The sequence below is a fragment of the Sorex fumeus genome, unplaced genomic scaffold (genome assembly GCF_029834395.1).
Source record: "Sorex fumeus unplaced genomic scaffold, SorFum_2.1 ptg000100l, whole genome shotgun sequence".
In the NCBI taxonomy this organism is placed as follows: domain Eukaryota; kingdom Metazoa; phylum Chordata; class Mammalia; order Eulipotyphla; family Soricidae; genus Sorex; species Sorex fumeus.
The window spans coordinates 8,440,168-8,460,331 of NW_026606157.1; the positions used below are offsets into that span (position 1 = coordinate 8,440,168).

At 41.0% G+C, this 20,164-nt stretch overlaps 1 protein-coding gene across 5 annotated transcripts in view; it reads right to left on the bottom strand.

Moving 5' to 3' along the window:
* The window catches only part of SOX5 (SRY-box transcription factor 5), a 445,641-nt gene that overhangs the window by 349,395 nt on the left and 76,082 nt on the right, over positions 1-20,164 (bottom strand). The window lies entirely within an intron of this gene.

A 20,164-nucleotide genomic window follows, 5' to 3' on the forward strand; every position in this document is an offset into this window, starting at 1 on the left:
AATTTGTACTTAAGCTCTACTAAATCCTATGGAGTAGCGGGAGGAGATTGGTTACTTTGGACGGGGCACAAAAGCTTTCTCTTTTACAGTTCCTCCTGGAATCTCTGACTTCTGAGAATCCCCGAGTCTGTGTGATGTCTCAATGAATGTGATTCTCACTTGGCATCACCCTTTACAAATGTCACCCCCAAAGAGGAGCACAAACTCTTTATACTCCCTCACTCAAAGAACATGAGCTGTATTTGTGTTAGAATCTACACTGTTTGTCTAGCGGAGCTCATTTTAAATAGTCATTCCCCTTAAGCCTGAAATGCATTAAGACTGGGTCTCAGGACAGGAACCAAGCAGGTATGGCTACGCTTATCAGCTTGGAGATGTTAGACGCAGAGGGTTCACACCAAAGTGTTTTGCTGCTCATTCATTACACTTAGCAACATCAAACAGGGAGAAATAATTAAAAGGCTCCCATTGAGCACCGAGAGACCTGGAACGTAGACAGGGGGTGAACGCAAAGACAGAATATTTGGTTACCAGAGTCACACTTCATCTCTCTAAATTAATTTCTTCTGGTGCATTTTTGGCATTTCCATTAGTTTTGTCCTACTCCCTTAGTTCCCACAGAAGTTTTCTCATACATGTATACATTTCATTAAGAGAAATAAAAAGGCTGTCTTCAGTTAGGATGTTTCCATTCCCAGAGAGTCCACATTTAAAAAGTAAATTGCCTGAATATATTCAATTATCGACAGAAGCAAAGGAAATCACATGCAAATGACATTAGGCAGAGGCCATTCTGACAGCTTCATGTGTATGCATATTGCTTCAGTCCAGACAAGAGAAAAGCTGTCAAAAACGAAGCATCTCTTCCCTTCTCAGGATCCAGGTCTATGGAATTAGAAGTCACATGGGCAATAATACCAAGGGAAGAAAGTTGTCTGCTCCCGAGTAGGGAAAGTTCAGATACTCTCCAAGGTAAGAGTCCCCCCTTTGTAAAACTATCATCAAAACCAAGGTGAGCACTAACTATTAAGCTGCCAGGTGTTGGTCCTACTGATGTAGGCAGGATAGGGAAGGCCCCCTCCCAGGGCAATGGCAAAAGCCAACTTTGCAGAAAATAGGAAAAACAGGAACTAAGGCCTGAAAAGATCCTCACCTATCTACAGACCTAGACACCCAGAGAAGCTGCTGCAGAAACAAAAGGCCAGGAAAGGAATTTCAAAGAAGACCATCACCACTCCCAACCCCCCTGGAAATCTCATTTGCAATGGACTTTGACCTATGAAGAAGAGCTCCCATGGGGGCAGGTTGGAGAAGCCCTTTAAAGGCCACCTTGAACAAAGGAAGGGCAGGCAGATGTGCTCAAGCCCATGTGCTGCTTATGCCCACGTGGCTGAGCACATCACCCCTCTTGAGATGCGGACTTTCATGCTTTCCTGTCTAATGCTGGGATGTGTGTAGGGGCTCTCTCGGCTCTTGGAGAAGCCTGGGTTCTCTCTTGAGCATGTTACTCTCCACTCTCTCCCACTTTCTCTGCCTCCTTCCCTTCAAAATCTCCAAATAAAATCTGTTTTACTTCACTGTTTGTCTACTCTTGAAATTCTTTTCTGTGAGGCAAGACAAGAACGCAGTAACCCTGGGTCCCGGGTGGCAGAGGCGGATGGGGGAGAAAGTGATCATCTTTTTCCTCCCTGCTTCACATGAGCCACCCGTGGGACCCACCGACATCCCTGCCATGGAAGACCACTTTATAGAAGACCGCTTTATAAACAGTATATTCAAAACAGGCTCATAAAGCCACACGTCAAATCATTTTAGCATGTGACTATCAGTTCTGACGCCACACAGCAGACCCCTAAGCGGCAAACGTTGGGGAGGAACATCAGCAGTCTCTCTCCTGCTAAACTGTACACCCTCACAGGCAGTCAGGACATCATCGCATGCATATTCCACCTCCTTCTTTGAAAACAATAAAAGCTCTCGAGGAAGACTCCATCTGACTCCGTGATGGGTTGGTTCCTGGTGCCACCCTGGCGCCACCCTGGCTTTCTGCATAGGATTTATGTGCTCCCTGAGTTCTCTTGAAGTGTGACCATCCCAAGTCCGGGTGCCATATGTGTGTGTTTTCTCACCAGTTCCGAATTCATTCATTCAAATCACCCGTTGTGGGTCAAATGCATATCCAATTCCACAGAGCCATGGATTTTCCGGGAGGTGAATGCCTGCTTTGTGCCAGCACCCGGGGCAGTTAATAGCAGGCCTGTGCAGGGCTGAGCCTCGAGCGCAGCAGGAAGGAGAGGGAGGTGACCAAAGGCCCACTTGGGTGTGGCAGAATCAAGTTCAGAAAGACTTCAACGACAAAGGCCTCAGCATTTTCACCTGGGTACCAATTCCAAGACTTCACAACTTGAATACATTGAATTTTTATATGTGACTCTGAGGATAGGAAGTGTTGGGGTAATTCTTTAACATATTTGTATCCCAATGCTTTTATTTATGGTAATTAGCCTCAGATTCCATTCAGTACCCCTAAGGGAGGACATAACCTTAGCAAAACAACAAAAGTGCCATTTACCAAACTGAGTCATGTGCCAGTCATTAGATGGGAGTTCTAACTAAACTATTATTAGCTTGACATCACCTAATAACCTCCCATCTATTAGTACCACTTTCTCAGATGCAGAAACTGGGGCTCAGCTCTGAGGATCAGATTTGGGCTTAAAACCACTCCGCTAGCGAGCTTTTTTTTTCATACTGAAAACACCTGAGTTTGCTATTTTTACCTACTTAACCCAACATGCTTCTCATAGTTTTATCTCTTTAGATGCCAACTCTAAATCCCACATTGTACTTCAAATACACCGTTGTTTCACAATATACTTCACTAACCAATATGTTTAAATTTCCATAGTATTATTAATTAGCTACACTTTCTATTTCAAAATCTTTAGCCTGCATTTCCAAATGGAAATTGAGTCATTTTATCTAACTTTAATGTTTCAAGTGCCTTTCGTTTTCTTCACCCAATACACAAGTATGCATACAACATTCGGTAAGCACGTATCTACATTTTAAAGAAGAGCATGGAAGGGCCGGAGTGGTAGTACACAGGATAGGGTATTTGCTTTGCATGCAATATACCTGGATTCAAACCCCAACACCCCGTGTAGTCTTCCCAAGCCTACTAGTAGTGATTGCCTAAGCACAGAGCCAGCATCTCCAGGGGTGGGCCAATTTAGGAAGGAAGGAAGAAAGGAAGGTAGGAAGGAAGGAAGGAAGGAAGGAAGGGAGGGAGGGAGGGAGGGAGGGAGGGAGGGAGGGAGGGAGGGATGCATGATTCCTTCAAATATCTGAGAATACTGAATAGTCTTTTCCCTCTTGAAGGCCCACCATCTGTTTTCATTCCTATCCTTGTTTTGATTGTTTTGACCTTAAAAGCCCGCCCCCCCCACCAAACATATAGAAAAAGCATAATAAGTTCAAATTTCTCTTTCCATCTCCATCAAGGAGATGGCTCAACGGCCTGGAGCAAATCTTATCATGTGGGAGCCCCAGGCTTGATCACCAGCACCTCTTGGTCTCCAGAGCATCTTTTAGTGTGGTCTTAAAAATAAATCCTCTTCTCTTTCTAAACTCATTCTCTGATGGCTATAACCTTGACACTGTGTATTAAAGCTCTTCCAGGGGCTTGCACCCAGCATTTACAAAACTCTCAGAACTCCTTTGGATAACATGCAAAGTTATTTATCACTACTCTCCATTCTGCTTAGTGATACAAACATAATTTAACTCCTTGATTTCCCTCAGGCTGTCTGCTCCTTAATTTCTCACTTCTGTGCCTCTTTCTAGATATTTTCAAGATTTAAAATCCGGTTTCGGTGTATTTCCCTGGAAAGCCGTATATTTCTAATTCCAAAGTTTGTGTCAATGGGGGTCATTTCTTAACCACGGCCTCCAATTTAGTGAATACTTAACTCTATCCATCTATTTCCAACAGTCTCCTAAGGATCTCAGTACCTCAACCCAATGTCCGCAACTAGGAAACGGAGACCCCTGCCCCCTCACAACTGTGGCTCAGGACCCATCTTCACTTCCAGCCTCACAGGAACAGCCTGTCACTCATCCATGAAACCAAAATGACTACTACTGATATTAAGCGACTCTCCTTCTGTGAGTGTCAACTTCCCATCACAAAACTCTCGCCATTCTCTCAACAGTCCGTATGACAGAATACAGATTTACAGCAAGATAAATTAGGAATCTGGATTATCTGCCACCACTGAAATAGGTCGAAATGACCTCACACTGCCTCTTTAGGTGGGAATGTTTCCCCTGAGACTGTGACACCACAATAAAATCCAAAACTAAAGACTGAGTTCTAGTTGGGGGTAAAGAGAAAGGAAAGGAACATTTTATATATGAACATAAAATTTATGCAAAAACCATGACTTTTATAGACAGCTATACATACAGATATATTTTACAGGTGGGCATCTAAATTGTCGTACTTAAGTATAAAATATTCTTTCAACTAAATACAAACCCGAGTTTGTAACCTCAACTGGAGAAAGCATGGTATTCTAGAAAAAAGCTGACATACATAATTTGACTTTGTTCTCTGCGTTTTTTTTTTTTCTGAATCCCACAGATGCATTGCACACACTTTGCCACTGGTCCACATACCCAAATCAATCCCCTTCCTTTCTATTCACTTCCTTCTCCCTTATTTTGGTTACTTTCCCCCCAAAATAATACATTAACATTTTAACTTCTCAGTACACTAGGTTGCTTAACCAAGATTTAGTACTTGCCTTTTCTATTTGCAGTGAACTACTCTGTTTCAACAACTCTGCTCAGTATTTCTAGGGACAAAAGGCCAATTAAGATTGTTTTGTTGCTCACCCCATAGCGTTCAATATTCACATAACTTAGTCTTATAATTGGCTTGGCAGAATAATGCTAAGATTGGGTAGAAAATATGCTAGGGCACTTCTGAAGCAAGTAGAAATTACTAGTCCATGCCTATGCAAGAACACTAAATGCAGATATTCCTGGTCACTTCACAAAATCTACTCCGCTTTCCTTGTGGAAATTCTTATGCAATTCCACCCTGAGTTAGGCATAGGATATTGGTTTGTCTTTTTTTCTAGTAAAGAACAAAATATGTCATGCCATTTCACAACACGTGAATCTTTGTGTTTCTCTAAAATACAAGTGGGTAAATAGCAATGTAGCTCTGTAGCACTGTCCTCCCATTGTTCATCGATTTGCTCAAGAAGCCACCAGTAACTTCTCACAACAAATTGTGAGACTTGTTGTTACTGTATTTGGCATAGTGAATATGTCACATGAGCTTGCCAGACTTTGCCGTGTGGGTGAAATGCTCTTGGTAGCTTGCCCAGCACTCTGAGAGGGGCAGAGGAACCGAACCTGGGTCAGCCGCGTGCAAGGCAAACACCCTACCCGCTGTACTTTCACTCTAGCCCATTTAAAATATATTGGTGGTTTTATTTTTTAAACAAAATATATGACTTCTCTCCCGCTCCCTTCTAGACCTGGAAAAAAAATCAGGATTAGATTTCTTGTTTATTTTTCCCAAAGATATACATTTAGGTACCAAGATTAATATTTTCTTTATGATAGTATTTTTATAAATCCATTGTACAGCTGTAGCCTTTCATAGTTCTTCAAGGATTACTGATTATAAACTCCAAAATTCTGATAGCATTCAAGGCTGTTTATAAGCTGATCTTAATTTGCCTCTTAAACTTTATCCCATGACAAACATGCCTATGCTTATCTGTTGGGTGACTATTCTATCATACCAATAAAACAGAAGAAATGGCACTATCTCTAAGAAAGTTGTATAGTCTGTTTAACAATGAAAATGAATATTTGGCATAATCACCCATCCCTACACTTTGATAAGTTTCATTTCCTTTTTATTAGACTCCATGAAAGCACATCAGCATCAAATACACTAAATCACTGAGTGTTCCGCCTAAATACCTAGGAATACTCCCAAAAGACACAAACAGAAGTATCTAGACCGGGAATGACATAATGTGTGGAAGACCTCTGCAATCAGTTTCTCTTTAGTTTACTTGGAAGGTTCATAATTGTCCTTCGCCTCAATTTCTCTCTTCTCATCGTACACTTCTAAATGTTTCCTCTATTTCAAGACTCAGTTGATGATCTGAGTTTCCTGGAATGCTTTTTTTTTTTTTGCTTCTGGCCCCCTCCAAGCAAGACCCCCATTCCTGGGGCTGACCCAGTTTGCAGTGATGCTGGATGCAGTCTACGATCTGGGCACCAGCCTACCAGGGAAGAAGCTGCCCCGAGCAGAAAGAAAGCCTATCCCTGAGTGCCCTGTGCCCATTATTTTTTTTTCCATAACAGAACTTCCTTGAAGGAAGGGGCACCACCCATATTTGGACAGCTCTCACTAGAACTGTTTGCTCCGCCATTTCCTTCTCTCCTTTAGTCTGATACTGGTGTTCTTCTTCTCCTTGTTTTTTTGTTATTTTTTTTCTTTGCTTCTTGGGTCATACTCAGCAATGCACAGATGTTACTCCTGGCTCATGCACTCAGGAATCACTCCTGGTGGTGCTCAGGGGACCATATGGGATGCCAGGGATCAAACCCGGATGGGCATCATGCAGGGCAAACATTCTATCCCACTGTGCTATGGCTCCAGCCCCACTGGTGTTCTTCTTAAACCCCACGATGGGTTATAAACTCTTCCCTCTGTAACACCACTACAGGATTAGAGCTTTGAAGAGGATTTATAGGGTATCAATTTTCTCATGTAGGTATATGAGCTCTCAGAGTCTTAAAATTTAAAACCAATGCATTTTATAGCAATAAAATGGGAAGACCCACAATTGTTAGCTTCATTAAAGTGACTGCTTCCGCAACATTTCTAAAGGATGAGACGATTAAGACTTTGGTAAAACATAGTCTCTCTCCTCAACCACAGCCATATTCTCCTATCGCATCTGGTGAATGGTGCACAAGGATATGAATGTACTAAAGAGACTGAAGCCAAGGAAAATTACAGAAAAGTGTCTTAGAATTCGCCAGAGACTTGGGAGAAGGAGAAATTGAGAGTAGAAGAAACAGAAGACCAGAGTGATATCTATGACCTCAGGGAAAGAAAAGTCGAAGATTTCCTTCACTGATTTAGCAGTTGTTAAGAATTTGCACAGATATGTTATTAAGAAAACAGCTGAAATTTGATTAGAAAATTATGAGGATGAGGGAATGAAACAGAAGAAGTCTGTATGAAGAGGGTTAGACCCAATTTCTCAAAGTCTTCTGCATCACAAAAATTCCAACTCTTTTTTTTTGTTCTTTGGTATAAAATAGAGGCTTTTAAATGCTGAACACATCCCCCACTATATGCAAACTGACTCAATCCATTCTTTTTCCATAAAATAGACTATGTAATCATACACATTACAAATCATAATAAAAATTTCCTAAGTTCACTTATAAATGGGCTGGAGTGATAGCACAGCAGGTAGGACTTTTGCCTTGCACGCGGCCAACCCAGATTAGATTCCTCTGTCCCTCTCGGAGAACCCGGCAAGCTATCGAGAGTATCCCACCTGCATGGCAGAGCCGGGCAAGCTCCCCGTGATGTATTTGATATGCCAAAACCAGTAACAACAAGTGTCACAATGGAGACAATACTGGTGCCCCCTTGAGCAAATCGATGAACAACAGGAGGACAGTGCAGACAGACAATGCATTTATAAATATATAAGCACATGTATATGGAAACTCTACACATAGACTTTAAAATTAAAGAATGTGCTTTTTTCAATAGTTTAGGCTACACCAGAAAACTGCAGATCTTCTCGTTGAAGGAGGATCTGCCTATACCGTGAAGGTCTTTGACACGACCCAGGAGGAAATGTCCAATCTGCCTCTCACTTTGGCTACCCTGCAGACCAGCTCAGGAGACCAGGTGTTTGGACACGAAAACAGGACTTGGTACTAATTATATTCTAAACAAGATCTGTGCCTTTCCCAACGGGTGCTGTTTATACTTCTTAGTCATGCCTTCCAGTTGTACTGAACCTTCCATTTTTCACTGTTGCTACTTATGTGAGATTTACTACTGGGTAGTTTGTTTCAGTAGAGGTGCATAAATGAGGCACTTCACTCACTAAGGAAATCTCTTTATAATTACAGGGATCATATAAAAACCTCCTTATCCACCATGGAAATCTGGTAGCTATCCGAATGTAACAAAAATACTTAGCTCTTCAACATTAGATAAAGGGACCACTGTGTCTTTTTTAAAACCATAAAATAAAAAAAATTGTAAAGGTATATATTTTACTCGAAAATATAAACAGTATCTCTGAAAGAAACGCTTCAAGAAATGAATGCCTATGTATAGCTCCTTTATTAAACTAAAAGTGTCTCAATTACACAGAAGCAATAGTTTTCCTTTGGACATCAACTTCAGATTTGTTTTACCTTAGCACTGCTAGGTGTGGCTCTGGTGGTTTCCAGCACTGCCAAGCCCTAGAACTGCACCACAAGGTCCGATCACGGAATCTCAGGCTACACCAGCAGCAGTGACCTACCCTCCCCCAGCATCACGAGGTGTGACCCATGTGCAAATTAAAATGAGAAAAAAAAAACACCTGAAAATATAGTTTCATCATCTGATATGAAACAAAGTATTCAGAAACACAGAAAATTATACAGATGAGAATGCTGTGTAATTCTAATGCTGTTGGAATCCATAAATTCTAAGATATGGTATACATTTTCTAAGCAGTATAAATAATTAAAACTCTAGCCTGCCAAAAGGTAATTATTTGGATCACAAAAATAAGAGGGGAATTTATGTGACCTAATGAATGTGTTAGCGAATACAATAATGGAAATCATTTTGCAATATATAAATGTATCGAACTCAACAGTTAAATGTACACAATTCTGTCTACCATACAATAATATCCAAATTAGTAATCAAGTTTTAAATTATTTTTTCTCAGTATAGCAGGGCTATAAAATCACTATTTACATGAAAAGATTTCTGTGATAAATAACCTGGAATACTACATATACTTAGCAGACACTTTGGGAACATTAAAACTCAGTTGAAGTAATAGCTGGACTATTGGACACTATGCTACATAGCTTAAGAGACCATCACAAAGTTATTAGTATGTCTTTGCTTTTGAGAACGATAGGGAAGAGAACCAGCTTCAACAATATTCTGCAGTCTGCCCATGAGCTGTGCAGTGAAAAAAGGTACATATCTAACTAATCACATTATAGAATTGCACCCTGGAAATCAAATGCGTAACAGAAACTCACAAGACTATCTCCACACTCACTGGTCAATTAAAGCTAAAATAGGGGAATAAAATGTTTTCGTGTCAAATTCATATAGTCCAGATGATCATCTTTGCTGTGAAATTTGCTAAACCTGTAAAGGAGAAGCAAAATTTAGTTTGATACCTTCTTTTCACGAGAGGCTGGTTTGCCAATGAAACTGAAACATTTTTCCAGTGTGACGCTATTTTTAATTATTAGCCAAATTGCTTTTTATCTCCCACTGTAACAAAAGGCTGATATTTGAATTTTTTGTTAAGTGGGCTTCTGAAGTGAGGAATTAAGAGTGAAGGGCAATGCCATCTCTAACACCCCAAATAAGCCACTTGCTTCCTTGATAAAGGACCTTCATCGTGAAGTACCGTTTTATGGGCAGCCAGACAGGAAATCATTCTTCTGGGGAGGAGGGGCACAGTAGATGTACTCAGGGCTCACTCTAGACTATCACTCAGGGATGATTCCAGGCAGGTTTGGCGACAATATAGGGTGGCAGAGATCACCCCCAGGTAGACTGTGGACAAGACATGTGTTCTATCTGCTCTACTATCTCTTTGGTGCAAATACTCTTATCAATATTTCAATTGCAAATTTTCACATATGGCTTCATTTTCATAATGTACTTTCTCTTAAATAAGATTATTACTTCTGCTTTATATTGTGCCATTCTCTTTCTTCTCTTTCTTCTTTCTTGGTCACCAAGGCTATCTGGATGCATACTAATAAAAATTTTGCTATTATTAGGGAAAGGGTTATATAGAGCATGTCAGGATGAATTTTGTTTGGAGAAATAAATTCTACTTGGGTGTATCAATCATTAAGCTGTAAATTATTAAAATAAAAAATGCCCAATAATTGGAATACATAGATTTTTCTGATGGACTTTACCACTGAATTAAAGGGTGTCTGGTGAAAGTCTGGTAGCAAACACTCTTTTCAGTAGATTTATCTGAACTAAAAAAAAAGTCAACTGCTAGGAGTTTAAAGGATATTGATTCACAGAACTGCATTCTATGGCATAATATACCAAGGAGAGATGAAAAAATTATATGTGGGCCAAGATAAGTCGAAGGTGTAGAGTTGGAGCCCGAGTACCACATACCTTCCCCCACCGAAAGAAAATACATTTCAAGTTCTAGTTCTGGAACCGTGAGCACTTCCAGGGGCTTCTCTGATGGGCCCAGAACAATGCTGGCGGAGAGAGGGAACATATGTACATGTGGAAAAGCTAAAAGGGACAGAGGCAGTGGAGTGCCTGGTGGGGAGAAGTAGATAGGTTCCCTGGTGATGGGTGTGGTGATGAAATTATGCACAAGAATAGCCATTGTTAAGAGTAATTGTAAACCACAGAAGTTCAATCAATAAATTTCATTTAATATGGAATAATTCTTTTTAAATGGATAAAACCAAATATCAGAAAGAAAACAGAAAGATGACAATTTTTTTCCAGAAACTCAGAGATAACTCATTTCCAAGAGATTTAAAATTATACTCCTTCATCTTAATTCTTGGTGACCAGATGCAAGAAAATGAAAATCATTTTCCTGATGAACTGACAGCAGAGTTATTGGCAGAGGAAAGGGAGCCCAGCACTGCCTTTGTGCTTGGAGGTGTCTGCTGGTCCAAGATTCCTGGCACTGGGTTGGACAGGTGGGGGGCAGTCACTTCCACTGAAGCATTTGGAGATTCTTGTGACATCTAGAAGGGGCCCAATCAAGTTTCTAGAAGTTTCTTCTTCTAGAAACTCCCCTAATGCAGAAGGGAAAGGGAAGACGTTTGGTAGATAGGACAGCTTTCATGCCGTATCTGAGAGTCTGTTATGTAAGATGAAAAGGAACTATTACAAGGAAAAGACTTAGAAAAGAATTTAATCAAAATGCTCCACACATGACATGTAGGGACCCGAAGTGAAAGGATTGTCCCCCGATGATTAAGATCCCAGTATGAGCTGGACGCGGCACAATGTGGGACCAGAGATGTATGGAGCATCAGTGTCCTCCCCAGAGAATCTATTTAAACCTGAACCCAAACTGAGAAGCCCTACAGGGCGGGATTTTTTCTACCAACCATGAGAACCTTGTAAGAAAGTGCTCTGAAAAGGCTTATTATACCCAAAGCAGCCTTCCTGAACTGAAGGTCTGTATCCGACTGTTTTCCTCCTCTGTCGGAAACCACTGAGTACCAAAGGGGGAGGGGCGCAGTTTGTGGGTCACATACTCGTTTATAGCTCAAAGAAACCTTGGGCTTTATGTGTTCTAAACAGACGGTATCAAGAAAAAAGAGAAGGTTTTAAGAGGAAATCATCCATCTCCATTCCATTTCACAGTTCCCAGTCGTCCCTACGAGTCCCAGCAGAGTGAATTTTCTTGACACATTTTAAATTAAAAGTGTGTGGCTTATCTAACATGAGACCTAAAAGGAATGGCTAAGGTTGGCTCGACTTTGTCCATAGAAGTGAGTAATCTAAAAGTAAATCAGGAAATCCCTTACTTTTTTGATTACCATGAATTAGCATCCTTTGACTTAAAAACATTAACACAAATGTTATCAAGATGAAATGTAAGCTGAATTTTCCTAAAAAATAAGAGCACAGAGAAAACTCTGTTTTGTATCACTGAGAAAATCGTTTGGTTACAATCTTTTATTACTGTATCAAAAAACTTCAAAAAATATTCTAAGTTCTAGGATTCTGCTAAAATTCCCAACTGCGTTCTTTCTTCTTCTCTTTTTGATCTCTTGGCAGGGATGGAACTGTGTTGTATGTTTGAGGGTGGGGTTGGAGGTGTAGGAATGCAGTGCCATCCTCAGTGCCAAGGATCAAACCAGGGTTGACTGCATGCAAGACCTGTGCCTTCACCCCCGTACTACGTCTCCAGCACCCCAGCCTCATTCTTGAACAAAATGTTCAGTATTTCTTCTGACTAGAAAGGCAGAAAGATGAACAAAGACATCTAGGAGGAAGGGAGGAAAGGAACAGGAAGAGAAGGAGTCAGGGAGAACCCTGAGAAATCCTAAAAGGAAAGAAATGATAGTGAGCAGTCCTGATCGGGCCCGGATGTTGGCACTGGCCCGAGGAACTGCCCATTTGAGACTGCTCTAGCATCACTCAACCAATTATTTACAAAGACACTGGATCTGCTTTAACTGTAAGATGCTATCAATAGTCCGCCCTGACTATATTTATATATTTCTCCACAAGTCAGTGAGTGAAAAACTTTTCTTTCCACAAATACGGGCAGCTCTCCAGCTTCGGTCACTGAACCAGCAAGCAGTAATTTACTGACCTGGAATATGGATTAAGCGCACATGTATTTCTGTTTATCGAACTTTTCTTGCATTCCCCCAAATCTTATTAGGTATGGTTTATTAAAAGTCTATTAAAAGGCACTGATAACTTCCTCTAATATTTCCTTTGGAATTTCTATATACATACTCAAAAGTGTACTATAGTATAGTTATGTTAACTGGGAAAGTTGGCATCAAGAAATGGGAAAAAAAAATGTGTCCAGAATGTGAAATCTTGATTCCCCAGGAGCTGAAAAGTATGAGTGTTTATAGGTGCTGTTGCTTGAGATGATTATTTGATGTATAAGGCCTATTTGGGTTTCCTTTTGGCTTTTAGTTCATAAAAAAATCAACAAAGTTCTCAAGAGTAGTTTAAAAATGCATTGGGCCACCGATATGTATACTACTATTAATACTAATATTTCAGACATAGTGTTTTAGGCATGAAACACACCCAACTACTATCGCCGCCCCCCCCACACACACATACTGCTATCTGCCTAAACTAAGGCACAGATTAATAACCCTAGTGCAACCAGAGAATTCTCACTCAAAAGTATTAATAAAAAACTGAAAGAAGCACTTTTGCCAGTGTATGTTCAATAGAGCAGTACTCCTTGATAACTTCTTTGAGAGGCCCTATGTTAAAAGGTTCTAATGATTAAAATATGGGAAATACTGCAAGGTTCAAAGCTAAGAAACTCTGGACAATAAGAATGACTTCTCAGACTTGTAATACACAATGAAGAACATGATACCAGTAAGCAGGATAAATTATGAAATACTTTCCTGATCTATTGGACAACGGAATCTTTCTTTCTCTTGGATATTACATGGCATATACACTTTTCCTTAATATATACACTTTGATTTTCAGGTTGAATATTTGATTGATTTTCATTGATTTATAAGACTAAACAAACTGATACAACAGTTTTACATGTACGCATGAGTGTCACATGTGTATCATGTTGATGGGTATAAGCTTCACCACACCTATTGCCAAGCTCCACTGTATTCTCGTATCAGACTGACCTCTTCCTCCCTTTCTTCCCACTCTCTTTTCCCATCTTGTGACTCTCCTTTTTTTTTGTAGAGATTAAGAGTTATTATTTTATAGCACTGGATCTTGAAATCGCTAGAATAGAGCAATTTATAATATCTTCATAACAGTGATAATATTACCCTTTATCAGTTCTACTTTTGTCTATTTGTGCTTGTTCCTTTTCTTTTCTTAATTTAGTGAAAAGGCTCTAATTTTCTCCCAGTTCATTTCTTGCATTTTTTCAGGTTCTATTCTCTGCCTTCGTGGGGGTTATTTTATGTTTGTCTGCCTCTAAAGTTAAATGCTTTGTTCTTTGCCCCTTCACTTTATTTAATAGTGAAGGCACTTAGTGGTATAAACTTGCCTAATATTAGAACTTTCATCATTTCATACAAGTTTTGGTATATAATTTTCATGCTGTTATTTTCATTTGTTTCTGGTTTTGTGGTCACACTCAGCTGTGCTCGGGCTCCCTTCTGCCACTGTGTGCAGGGATTACTCCCCAGGGCACTCAGAGGACCATATGAGATGCTAGGGATCAAATCCAGGTCTTACCTGTGCATGGCAAATACCTTTCCCACGCTACCATTTATCCTGTCCCATTATATTTCAAGATAATTATTATTTTTTATTTTAAGATAAGACTTATTTAGGGCTGGATCAATCCCCCAGAACTGCACATGGTTCCCAAGCATCACCAGGAATGATCCCTGAGCACAGAGATAAAGCGAATGCCCTGAGCACAGGGCCAGGAGTAACCAAAAGGTGTGCGCCACTGAGCCACACCCAAAGTATTATTAACGGTCACGGTTCTCCCGTGGTTCATCGATTTGCTCGAGCAGGCCCAGTAACGTCTCCTTCGTGAGACTTGTTGTTACTGTGTTTGGCATATTGAATATGTCACGGGTAGCTTCCCAGGCTAGGCTGTGCAGGCGAGATACTCCTGGTAGCTTGCCGGGCTCTCCGAGAGGGGCGGGGAAATTGAACCCGGCTCTGCCGGGCTGGCTGCGTGCAAGGCAAACGCCCTACCCGCTGTGCTATCACTCCAGCCCTATTATTTAAGACACTTTCTTAAAGGTTTCCAAGTGATACATTACTAGATGGATATGAAGTAAACCTTAGCAATTATAATTAAATTGATCAACTCCTGTTCCTGCTCAACTTAATAAGCAGTGGAAGATAAAATACTTTGAAATCTCTTATTAAGACAGCACCTAACAATATCTTTTACTTCTAATACTTTTCATTTAATCTATCAACATATATTTTCCTTGATAAGGTTCATTTAAGATATAAATGTGCATAAACTTATATTTCTATTAATGAACACACATTTATTATGGCAAATTAATTAAACTTGATCTGCAAAGACAAAAGCTACTCTGATTCCTGTCTGTGAACACCTTGCATATTTTTACCTTCAACTTATTTTTGGTTGTACTGTGGATTGAATCTGGAGCCTCACAAGTGCAAGGCACGGAGATCTGCCACGGATCCACACTCCTGACCCCTTCAATTTATTTTAACAGACCCATGCTATGCCCTTATATGCTTGACTTTTTTTCTTTTTGGGTCATACCCGGCAATGCACAGGGGTTGCTCCTGGCTCTGTACTCAGGAATTACTCCTGGCGGTGCTCAAGGGACCATATGGGATGCTGGGAATCGAACCCAGGCCGGCCGCGTGGAAGGCAAACGCCCTACCCGCTGAGCTATCATTCCAGTCCCTTGATTTCTTAGAAATAGTATAAAACTAGATATGAAAAATCCAGAAAATGCTAATACTTTAAGGCAATTTTTTTCCCCATTATACACTGTGACAACTGACAAACGTCTATCTCTCGGAGGCGGACGAGGCAGTACAGAGGGTGAGGAACTTGCCTTGCACGCAACTGACCTGGATTTAATCCAATGTCTATCTCCTCTTTTATAACTGTTTTATTTTCTTAATATTTTTGCCTGTTCATTTTTTTGCTCTCTTAGTTGTTCTACGAGAACAACTTTCTAAATATTATTAATCTTCTAAAATAGAACCTCTACTTTTTGAGATTTTTTTAAAAAAATTTGGGGGCTATACCCTGTGATGCTTAGGGCTTCCATTGGCTCTGTGCTCACGGATCACTCCGGGCAGTGCTCAGGGGAACCACACTGGGTCCCCATGATGGGAACAGGTTGACTGAAAGCCAGGCAAGCGCCTTACCTCTACCCTATGCCTCCACCTCCCAACCTCCCCTTTAAAAGAGTCATACCCCACACTGGGCCCTGCAGTTCAGTTTCCTGGTGGCTGTGGCAGCACCCTCAGGCCACTCACCCTCTTGAAGGGGTCTCAACTGGTGCCATTCTGGACTGCCAGCGTCTTTTTCCTGCCCCAATTCTTGCCACTGCCATCTCCCTGTTTGAATTTTGACAGATACTGCTTTCAAAATCAGAATGGTGTCTGTGCCCCGTCTCTTCCTATATCAAAGCCACAACTGATGGGAAAGAAATCCTTCAAATGTTTTGTATATGAGTTTTCAGGGAGCCCACTATATATTTTTATTCATAGGTAAGTGGAGTGAGAACTAAGACGAAAAGGAAATGTTAATATTTTTGATGAGCAATCAAGTACAGTCTGAGTTCTAAATTTAAGCCAAGAATTTACTTTACAGATTATAAATCATTCAGTGGAATGAAGTGGCTGCGTTGTGACTTTGTATTTTTAACTAAAGGAGTTGCTGCTCCATCTAATTGGATGAAAAAGTTGTAGAGAAGCATCAATTTCCAAGGAGATGGAAAAGAGTGAGTTAAGCAGTCACTCTATAATACCAGTTCCCGAACAACATGAAGCATACAAAGGCAGCCTGGGAGAAATCAAGGTCATTTCTTCCCTTTTTTAGAAATATGATATTTATAATAATATTGCATATAAGAAAACCGATTCATCATTAAAATTCCTGTGTTACTCAAAAAGGATCACAGAAGTGTATCTAAAGAGGGCTTAGTGAGTTATATAGCTCCTAAATGTGTGTGCGTGTGTGTGTATGTGTGCTTATTGTGTGTGTGTGTGTGTTCACAGCTCTGACAAGTTCCTGAACTATTCAAAGAAGGGAATAAAAGAAGCAGCAACATATCAAGAAATACGAAAGAAATACAATCCCTCCGAACCATATCCCTCATAAGCTGACTGGTCTTTTTGTGTTTCTAAAATCTGGACTCCAAATCAGAAGGACTAAAGAACTGGCCCTCTTGGGGCCCAACCTATATAGTACAGCAAGGAGGGCACTTACAGTGCTCAGGGCCAACTCAAGTTCGATCCCGGGCACCACACACAGTCCCTCCATCATTGCCACAAGTGATCCCAGAGCACAGAGCCAGGAGTAAGCCCTGAGCAATGCCAGATATTCCCCACCCATCCTCACAAATAACTAAACCCCGGGTTCTAACTAAAATTGCAGCCAGAATACGACTTACAGTATGGATTCAGGAAAAGAATGCCGAGAAGAGTTGTGATTGGTCAAGAGCAATAGCAGACGGTAGGATGCCCTCCAGCAAGGCAGCCCTCTGAACATGATTCAGGCATGCCAGGGGAGGAGTTTCCTCATTACAGAACCAGTGGGATCAGAGTCCTGGCTCTAAGTCAGTATCTTCTTTGCTAGAGCAGAGCCCTGAGTGGTATGTGCCAAAGTAATACCCTAAGACAAAATTAAGCGCTCAACAGGGAACTATTTTGGTGACTCTGGCCCCTGAGAGCCCTTAGAGAATACAATGAAATCTTCACTCTCCCCTCACTCCTTCCTCCCCTCCCTCCCTCCCTCCCTCCCTCTGTCTGTCCCTCCCTCCTTCCCTTTCTCTCTCTCTCTCTCTCTCTCTCTCTCTCTCTCTCTCTCTCTCTCTCTCCCCCTCCTCTCCCCTCCCCCTACCCCACCCCCAACTTGGAAGTGAATACATGATAGATCACAGAGTTTCAAAAAGTTCCCAAGGAATGCTTGAAAGCAATTTAACAGGAGGTTGAAACACTTGCTGCAGAGGTCAGAGCCAAAGGAATCAGAGCACTTGAGGACGGAAGAATCTTCACAGGGGCCCGAAAGGAAGAGAGAGCATGTTATGGAGTGCTGACGCTCACTTTACTCCTCTAACTCCAATGAAGGAGCACAGATCGAGCACAGAAAAAGCACACATTGGCTTTTGAGCAATTTATCAACATCTGAAGACAGGAGAAACAGAGTTAGTACATTTCCTATATGTAGAACTTCCAAACACATGGAGGGAGCAGCTGCAGGCTGGCGGGCGCACAAGGCAAATTAATCTTGTGACCTTCTCTCGCTCTCTCCCCTTTTAATAAAGAAATAAAATGAATCTGATGGATGAGGCAGTACCTGGAAAGCTCTGGAGAAAAAGATAACTTGGGTACTTCATTTAAGGCCTAATCCTGAAACTGGTTCTCTTAGGCTATCTTTCTATCGGGTTTGCGAGAGAACTAGAGTTTGGGTGTCTGGATTTATTTTCCTCTATCTGTTCATCACCCATGAATTCTTAGAGAAAAGTCTAGGAATTTAACTCTTCTACCAATGAACGGGCTTTCTGTAAAACAACAAAGGATTAAAATGAAATTATAGACAACAAATGTTTTATTAATTCCATTGTAAAGATGACAAGTCATTTGGGCACAATGGACACGTAAGTTCTGAGTAGTTTATCCAAAATGCTCATTTGATCTCACTGTGCCTAATCTGTTCTCACCCTTACATAAGAACATTTTCTATAATAATATATAATGGCTACAGTCCCTCTGAAATGCTGTAAGGGAATAAGAAGACACACATACGTGCACGTGCACGTGTGCGCACATACACACACACACACACACACACACACACACAGAGGAGGGGAGGAAAGGCAGTCTTAAATACCATCTCTCTTTGAGGCAGCGATTTCCCCCGATGAAGAGGTCACTACTGTTTAACAGTGTGCTGCCATGTTAATTTAGTATGACAAGATAAAGCAGTAATCTCGGCTCATGGAGGCTGTAAACTGCCTGCTATCCGGGGACATGCTCAAGTCGATTTGCACTGTATATCACTTGCTACAATTGCCATGACAAAGCCCTGGAGTTCTCCATGTAAATCTCCAGATCCCCCTCTCTCTCCCTCAGTCCCCTCATCTCTCCCTCCCTCCCTCCCTCTGCATTTCTCCCCTGCCTTGCCTCCAGGCAGACCACATCCACTCAGAGCTAATCTCTGGGAACTTAAAGCTCCGTGCAGAGGAGGGGCACACAATACTCATTCTTCTCACAACCAGTCTATCAAGGCCCCCAATTTAAGAGATGTTCTGGGACTTAGATAATCCATTGATCCCACTTGCATTGGCTTTTATATTTCAATCTGTCATGTGAAGTTGTCAAGGGGAGCGATTAAACTGATGTTTTGTGATTTGAGATTTACTTTCCTTGGAAGGATAGTTTTCAAAGCTTGTCTTACTAAGTTCTGCTTAAAGATTATCCCTAAGAAAGCTGATATATCTTTACAATGTGAAGCTAGTAATAAAGCTATAAAGAGTTTTAGGTAAGGAAATTGTGAAGGTATTCTGAGTTATAAACATAAGAATGCAAAACTGAATAAAATTGGGATTTCTGAAAAATATCATCTGTGTAGTTCTCTCTGCATGAAGCAAAAACACCATATGTAAAAAGGAGGAAAAACATGTTTCTATCTATGTAAAACAAAAATAGTTATAGGAGCACTGAAGAGGATAGATGTGAACGGGGACGTTCTAGAGTAGAAATGAAACGCTCCATGACAAGTCAACATTGAAGCCAATATAACAAAGGCAGAGAAACGTGTTTTATATCAGGAAAGAACCAAGATAGATAATCCTGACCCAGAATGTCAGTGTCAATGCAGCCTGTCTCGGATTGTGAGTTGAACCACTAGTGCCACAGCTTATAAAATCATCTCAAACTGCCCTAATGGGTAGGACAGAAAAGAGAGACCAAAGGACTAGAAAGCAATCAGCACAGCCCTAATTAACCAACGGTGGAGTCCCTTGCAGCGCCCTCTAAAACGCCTGAAATCCAACTGGAACTCCTAAATGCATGGAAATATGCAAAAGAAAAAGTGGGCACTGTAATACAGCCTAGCAATAAGCACCAGGGACACCTGATAAGTCACCTGGAGGACAGGCTTGCAGAAGAATTTAAGCGACTTGCAAAGCTTTGTGTCCCCAAACAGTTTTTCTTGTTTTGCGCTGTGTTGAGGTTAACTTTCCCTGAGTACACTATTTGGGAAAGTGTAATGCATGAGACGACAGAAGATTTCTGTGATTCTGTGATATTTTATGACTGATGTTTCTGTGATATTTTATGACTGATGTGGAAAGCTACTGGGCTGAGATGAGAAGGGACAAGGACAGGGAATTCACAGTCACCCACTACTAGTCAGGCAACAAGCTGTAGATTTCATTTAATCATTCCATCAAATATCCCTCATGAAGGAGGTGTTGTCAC